Genomic DNA, 7,812 nt, shown 5'->3' on the forward strand with positions numbered 1-7,812 from the left:
CTCTAACTGACTGTCTTCAGCCTCTCTCTCACCGCCGCAATGTTGCATCTCTAGCTGTCTTCTACCGCTATTTTCATGCTAACTGCTCTTCTGATCTTGCTAACTGCATGCCTCCCCTCCTTCCGCGGCCTCGCTGCACAAGACTTTCATCTTTCTCTCACTCCTATTCTGTCCACGTCTCTAACGCAAGAGTTAACCAGTATTCTCAATAATTCATCCCTTTCTCTGGTAAACTCTGGAATTCCTTGCCTGCTTCTGTATTTCCACCTTCCTATGACTTGAATTCCTTCAAGAGGGAGGTTTCAAGACACTTATCCACCAATTTTTGACCACTGCTTTGACCCTTTTAGGGACTGGCATTTCAGTGGGCATTTTTTTTTATTAGATTTTTGTTGCCCTTGGCCAGTATCCTTCTTACATAAAAAAAAAAAAAAAAAAAAAAAAAAACTGACTCCTCCTCCCACAGTGAGGACAGAGAAAGATAGGGAAGGGCCATACCACGAAGGCTTAAAGGAAAACATGGCAGGAGAAGGGGAGCAGCACTCGTGGAAACCACCCAACAGGGCTCTGGAAGATTCGAAGCTGGATCGGCGTGCATACTTATTAAAATCAACAAAGAGCTGTGGGAACGGGGAAAACCCCAGCATTCACAATGATAACATGGCAGTTAACTTATCATAGCAGACGATGGCAAATGTGAAGACCGAGAAGACGGACAGCGAAAAAATGACGAGTTTGGAGATCGCAAGCGAGCAGATGTCTTGATTGTGGGGAGCTGCCAGGCATGTTTTCTTCTTTCATGTTTAGGTCCCAATTGTTTTTTTTTTTTTTGTTCTTTACATAAGAGAGCCGCTGGAAAAAGGGGAAAAAGAGGAAAAAAATCCCACTGTTAGAGTAATCATCGAAAAGTGAAGGATGTTTCTTAAAACCTCGCTCTTCAAAGAGTTCAAGTCATAGGAAGGAAGAAGTACAGAAGCAAGCAGGATGTTCCAGAGTTTATCAGAGAAAGAGATGAATTGATTGAGAATATTCTCTTACATTAGAGAGGTAGAGAGAATAGGGAAGTTTTGTGCAGCGAGGCAGCGGGAGGAGGAAGGGGATTCAGTTAGCAAGATCAGAAGAGCAGTTGTCATGAAAATGCCGGTAGAAGATAGCAAGAGATGCAATATTGCCGCGATGAGAAAGAGGCTGAAGACAGTCTTGAGGAGAGGAGTTTATAAAACGAAAAGCTTTTGATTCCACTATGTATAAAATAGTGGTATGAATTTAACCCTCTCCATACATGTAAAGCATACTCCATACATGGGAAGATAAGGTAACTGTACAGAGTTAGCAGCTACGGTGGGTGAGAAAAAACTTGCAGATACGACTCAGAACACCTAACTTCATATATGCTGTTTTAGCTAGAGATGAGATGTGAAGTTTCCAGTTTAGGTTATAATTAAAGGGCAGACCGAGGATGTTTAATGTAGAAGAGGAAGGCAGTTGAGTGTCATTGAAGAAGAGAGGACAGTTGTCTGGAAGTTTGTGCTGAGTTGATTGATGGAGTAATTGGGTTTTTTGAGCCACTGAATAATATTAAGTTTGCTCTGCCCCAATCAGAAATTTTAGAGAGATCAGAAGTCTTACGCTTTGTGGCCTCCCTGTGTGAACTGTATACTTACTGAAGGACGTCTATGAAAAGACGTGGAAAAGTGCAGGAGCGTAGAAGTGGATAGAACGAGAAGTTTGGTTTTAGAGGATCATTGATGAATAAGAAGAATGAATGACAGAGAATGGATGACAGAACACAACCCTGCGGAACACCACTGTTAATAGATTTAGGAGAAGAACAGTGGTTGTCTATCACAGCAGCGATAGAACGGTCAGAAAAGAAACTTGAGATGAAGTTAGAGAGAAGGACAGAAGCAGTAGGAGGGTAGTTTGGAAATCAAAGTTTTGTGTCAGACTCTATCAAAAGCTTTTTGGTATGTTTAAGACAACAACAAAAGTTTCACCAAACTCTTTAAGAGAGGATGACCAAGACTCGGTAAGGAAAGCCAGAAGATCACTAGTAAACTGGCGGTGACGGAGCCCATACTGGCAATTAGACGGAAGTTTGTAAAGTGATAGATGTTTAAGCATCTTCCTGTTGAGGACTGATTAAAAAACTTTAGATAGGCAGGAAATTAAAGCAATAGGATGGTAGTTTGATGGATTAGGACTGTCACCCTTTTAAGGAACAGGCTGTCTGTATCAAAAAGGAAAAGTAGATGTTGACATACAGAGTTGAAAGAGTTTGATGAGGCAAGGTGCAAGTTTCAGAGAACAATAGGAGAGACCCCGTTAGGTTCATAAACCTTACGAGGGTTTAGGCCAGCAAGGGCATGGAAAACATCACTGCAAAGGATTTTAATGGTTAGCATGAAGAATTCAGAAGGTAGAGGAGAGGGAGGAACAAGTCCTGAATCATCCAAGGAAGAGTTTTTAGCAAACGTTTGAGCGAAGCGTTCAGCTTTAGAAATAGATGAGATTGCAGTGGTGCCATCACTTGGCTAGGTGCTAGAAGTTACGAGTGGAGATTGTGACACTTTCTATTAATGAAGAAGTTTTTGGCAAGTTGGAGAAAAGACTTGGCATGATTCTGGGCAGAGATATAAAGCGTATGAGATTATGGTGATGGAAGGCTCAAGTCGCCTTTGTGGGCCACTTCTCTATCATATATAGCACGAAAACATCCTGTGTTAAACCAAGGTTTGGAAGGTTTAGGTCGAGAAATAGAGGGAGGAATGTATGCCTCCATGCCAGACACTGTCTCCTCTGTTATACGTTCAGCAAACAGAGACGGGTCTCTGACACGGAAGCAGTAGTCATTTCAAGGAAAATCAGCATAATACCTCATTAGGTCCAGACAATCAACAGAGGCAAATCGCCAGGGGCATCTCCGCTTTCAGGGATCCTGAGGGATTGGTCCGATAGGATAAGATACAGATATGAGACTGTGATCGGAAGAGTCCAACAGAGAAGATCGGGTAACACCATAACCAGAAGGATTAGAGGTTAGGAAACAGTCAAGAATGTTGGGCGTATCTCCAAGACGGTCAGGAATACGAGTAGGGTGTTGCACTGTTTGCTCCAGATCGTGGACGATAGCAAAGTCAAAGGCTTGTTTACCAAAATGGCCAGTGAAGGGAGAGGAAAACCGAAGATGGTGGTAAACACTGAAACCTCCAAGAGTGGAGATCTCTCAAAAAGGGAAGAGAGTCAGAATGTGCTCCAGTGTGGAAGTTAAACAATCAAAGAATTTCTTATATTCAGAGGAGTTAAGTGAGAGGTATACAGCACCGATAAATTTAGTCTGAGAGTGACTTTGTAGTCGTAGCCAGATGGTGAAAAAAAAAAAAAACTCTGAAGATTCAAGAGCGTGGGAACGACAACAGGTTAAGTCGTTTAACACATTGACGCAACATCCATCTAGCTTTGGATTGAAAATGAGGATAGAAAAATTCGGAGGGAAAAGAAATGGGGTAACTGTCAATTGCCTCAGATACCTGTATTTCATTGAGGAAAAGGAGAAGAGGTTTAGTAGAGGAAAGTTGGTGTTCTACAGATTAAAAATTAGATCTAAGGCCGCGAGTGTTGCAGAAGTTAATGAAGAAAATGTTGAGGGGCGGTGTCAAGACACTTAGGGTCGATTTCAGAACAACAGTCCGACCTGGGGACATTTGTGGTACCCTACCCAGATTGAGACTCAGAGGCTGCTGGAGGTGTCAGCATATTTATTTTGAATTTTGAATGAAGAGTATGATCCTTGAAACTGCCGTCCCATTGCTTAAATTTCCTGCCTATCTAAAGTCTTTTAATATATCCTCAACAGGAAGATTAAGTCTTAAAGTTCACTTCACAACCTTTTCTGATCGTCAGTATGGGCTCTGTCAAGACAGCTCTACTGGTGATCTTCCTTAATGAGTCTTGGTCATCCTCTTATAGAGATTTTGGTGAAATTTTTGCTGTTGCCTTAGACATATCAAAAGCTTTAGAAAGAATCTGGTACAAAGCTTTGATTTCCAAACTACCCTCCTACGGCTTCTATCCTTCTCTCAGTAAATTCATCTCAAGTTTCCTTTCTGATCGTTCTATATCAACTGTGGTAAACGGTCACTGTTCTTCTCCTAAGGTTCCTCAGGGTTCTGTATATATATATATATATATATATATATATATATATATATATATATATATATATATATATATATATATATATATATATATATATATATATATATATATATATATATATATATATATATATATATATATATATATATATATATATATTTTTTTTTTTTATTGGATTTTTGTTGTCCTTTTTTCCGGTGGCCCTTCTTCATAAGAAAAAAAAATGTAATTTTGTGTGAAGGAAGAGTTGTCTTTAGAGGACAGGCTGTGACTGCCCCCCTTGTGTTGTGATACACAGAGAAACGTTCAGTGAAGTAACAGCTGGGTTTAATGATAAGTTCACAGCACCCCCTTATCCAGTGCTTAAGAGATCACTGGCTGTAATTATCGTTTCGGTAGGTGTCTACTGCCTCCTGAGCCTATTTAATTTTTTTTACCATATGTGTGATATAGTTGCTGGTGTCGTGTGGAAAAGCGTCCATCTGGGCGGAAGTGTACCTTGTGCTCCACACCCTTCTGTAATTCAACCGGCGCAAGCGCGGTCATCAATTGTCATTATGAATATATATAACGCATCACCAGTCGTCTTATAATCTATTATTCATGAATATTTGAAGCCTGCGGAGAGTCTTTGCTTTCCTTCCACCCGAAATTGTATGAAACCTTATTTTACTGATATACGTTACCACAATCATCATGTGTTATCAAATAATAAAAAAATTTAAAAAATCACATTTTATTAAGATTTTCGGAGCGGACATCAGAATCGTCACAACGAAGGTGAAGGACCGATATACTTTGAGCAATAAATTAGTTAATAGTGAACATTTCTCACTGAAGTATTACCTGGGACAACGTGAGTAATTCTTCTCTCTATAATACGAAAAGAAACGTGGAATTCGCAGTATTTACTCAAAAAGTGAAAGTGCAAGATGATATTATGTCCATATCGTGCGGAACTGTGCAAATCGAAGGTTTCAAATATTATATAAATAAGAGATTATAGGACTATTGAAGATGCATTATTTACACTCATAATGGCAATTGATGATCTTGCTTGCTCTGATTGGGATATCAACCCTACAGGTCCTTTCATACACGAGTTTGAGTAATGATGACAGAGGTGGGTAGACCACAAGATGGACGCACAGGCAGACACTTTTGCACACGATACCGGTTTTGGCTAAATTCCCTGTGGGCCGCGATCGTGTCCTCGCTCGCTAGTACAGTGCACTAGTTCGGAAGCGTAACCAAAATTTCTGTTTGTTTTTTCCCTCTCCTGCGTTGTTAGCTGGCATATCTCTTTAGGTCTCAGTATCTTGCAATTTTTTCTTCACATTATCTTTATGGCACGTCTGTTTTCTTTGCACTCACGATACAATACACTTCCCGGAAGCTATTGCCTTTAATCCTCGGCCAGTGCCACTCAAACATGATATAAGACACATACACATACTCTCTGGACTCCTCGAAAAGCAAAATAAAGATTAAACTGGTCATCTAAATATGTGACCTCACATCAAAATTGCTTTTACTTATAAATAAAAGTTAACATAGATCAATATTTTGAGGACCGACAGATAACGAAGACAGGCTACGGCACAGTACTGGACAACTGTTTTGTTGCAGGGTATGCAGTAGTATAATTCGATAAGTATGTCAATAACGATTTAGTTCAATATCATTATATTATATATTTGCGGTTAATTTGGTATGATAAAAAGTTATTTTACACAAGCTTGGATTATGCTTACTTACCCGACATCATGAATTATGGAAAAATTTATATTGACAATATTATCAAGTTTTTAAAGGAACATATCTACAATATCACTTTCTATGGTGTACCGCCTCTAGTCCGAGAGGGCCGGCGAGTGGCACGTGTACCTTAACCAACTATACTGGGGTCTCGGCATAAGGCTCCACGCTACCTGGAGGAAAGGACACTTCACCTCTCCGGCCTCACCCTTCATCGACAAGATATCTGACATTCGAGGCTCTGTCCTCAAGGTTATAAATCCAGCACACTATTTATTTTCTGTTTCCTCTATAACTGATAAGTTATTTTTTCTTCGTTCTGTCCCAACCGTCATGAGATACCGCCATATCTGTGTGTTTTCTTCCATTTATTCCTGACCACTGCATTTTCTTTAGTTACTCTCATTCTTTGTTACTGTTTCAAGTTCATCCTTCCATCACACGGCCTGGTCTCCTCTTCGATCTTCTTTCAACAAGTGTCCTTCAGCTTCTATTAAAAGTTTATTGTTTTCTGTTTACAGATTACCTAACTTTCTCAACTTTCATATCATGTCGCTAACTTTAATAATGAATTATGCATGCATATAATGTATACAATGAAGGATGATAGACAATGGTATCTTTGGTGGTATCTGTGGTGTTGCTCGTCATGCAGGTGGTGACGTTTGAGTGGCAACCGAGCACTCTGTACCACCGCACCGAGGCAGGGCAGGTGGACTTTCTCTATGGGCGAGATGTCGAGGTGGTTAGAGCATTAGCACCTGTTTTCAATTTCACCATCAAGTTTATTGAGCCCCCTAATGGTTTGTATAATTTATTTAATAAAAAAGATAACAGTTTAACACCACAAAACCTTATCAAACTGTTCCATTAATCTCTGTAATGGTTGGATAATTTCTTTGATACGATGGAGTATTGTCAGGGAATTTAATGATCTTAAAACTAGTTAGCATCATATCTTTGATGTTGCAAAGTATCATCCAATAAGTTCTTGTTTATTTATTTATTTATTTATTTTTTTTTTATGAAGGAGGGACACTGGCCAAGGGCAAAAAAAAAAAAAAAAAAAGGCCCACTGAGATGCCGGTTCCCGAATAGGGTCCAAAGCGGTAGTACAAAACTGAAGGATAAGTGTCTTGAAACCTCCATCTTGAAGGAATTCAAGTCATAAGGTGGGAATACATAAGCAGGCAGGGAGTTCCAGAGTTTACAAGAGAAAGGGATCAATGAATGAGAATACTGGTTAACTCTTGCATTAGAGAGGTGGACAGAATAAGAGTGAGAGAAAGAAGAAAGTCTTGTGCAGCGAGGACGCGGGAAGGGGAGAAGCATGCAGTTAGCATAAAAATTGCCTAAATTCAGCCTGTTTCAAATAAGGATGACCATTCTAGTCCCTCAAACTACCGTCCTGTTTCTTTCATTTTCTGCCTCTCTAAAGTTTTGAATCTATTCTCAACAGGAAGATTCTTAAACATTTATCACTTCACAATCTTCTATTTGGTCGCCAGCATGGGTTCCGTCAAGGCCGCTCTATTGGTGATCTTCTGGCATTCCTTACTGAGTCTTGGTCATCCTCTTTTAGGGATTTTGGTGAAACTTTTTTGCTGTTGCCTTAGGCATATCAAAAGTTTTTGATAGAGTCTGGCACAAAGCTTTGGTTTCCAAACTACCATCCTAAGGCTTCTATCCTTCTCTCTTTAACTTCATCTCAAGTTTCCTTTCTGACCGTTCTATTGTTGCTGTGGTAGACGCTAACTGTTCTTCTCCTCAGGGTTCCGTTCCTCAGGGTTTTGTGCTTTCTGACCGTTCTATTGTTGCTGTGGTAGACGGTCACTGTTCTTCTCCTCAGGGTTCCGTTCCTCAGGGTTTTGTTCTGTCACCTACTATCTTCCTATT

This window comes from Scylla paramamosain, chromosome 43 (assembly GCF_035594125.1).
Source record: "Scylla paramamosain isolate STU-SP2022 chromosome 43, ASM3559412v1, whole genome shotgun sequence".
In the NCBI taxonomy this organism is placed as follows: domain Eukaryota; kingdom Metazoa; phylum Arthropoda; class Malacostraca; order Decapoda; family Portunidae; genus Scylla; species Scylla paramamosain.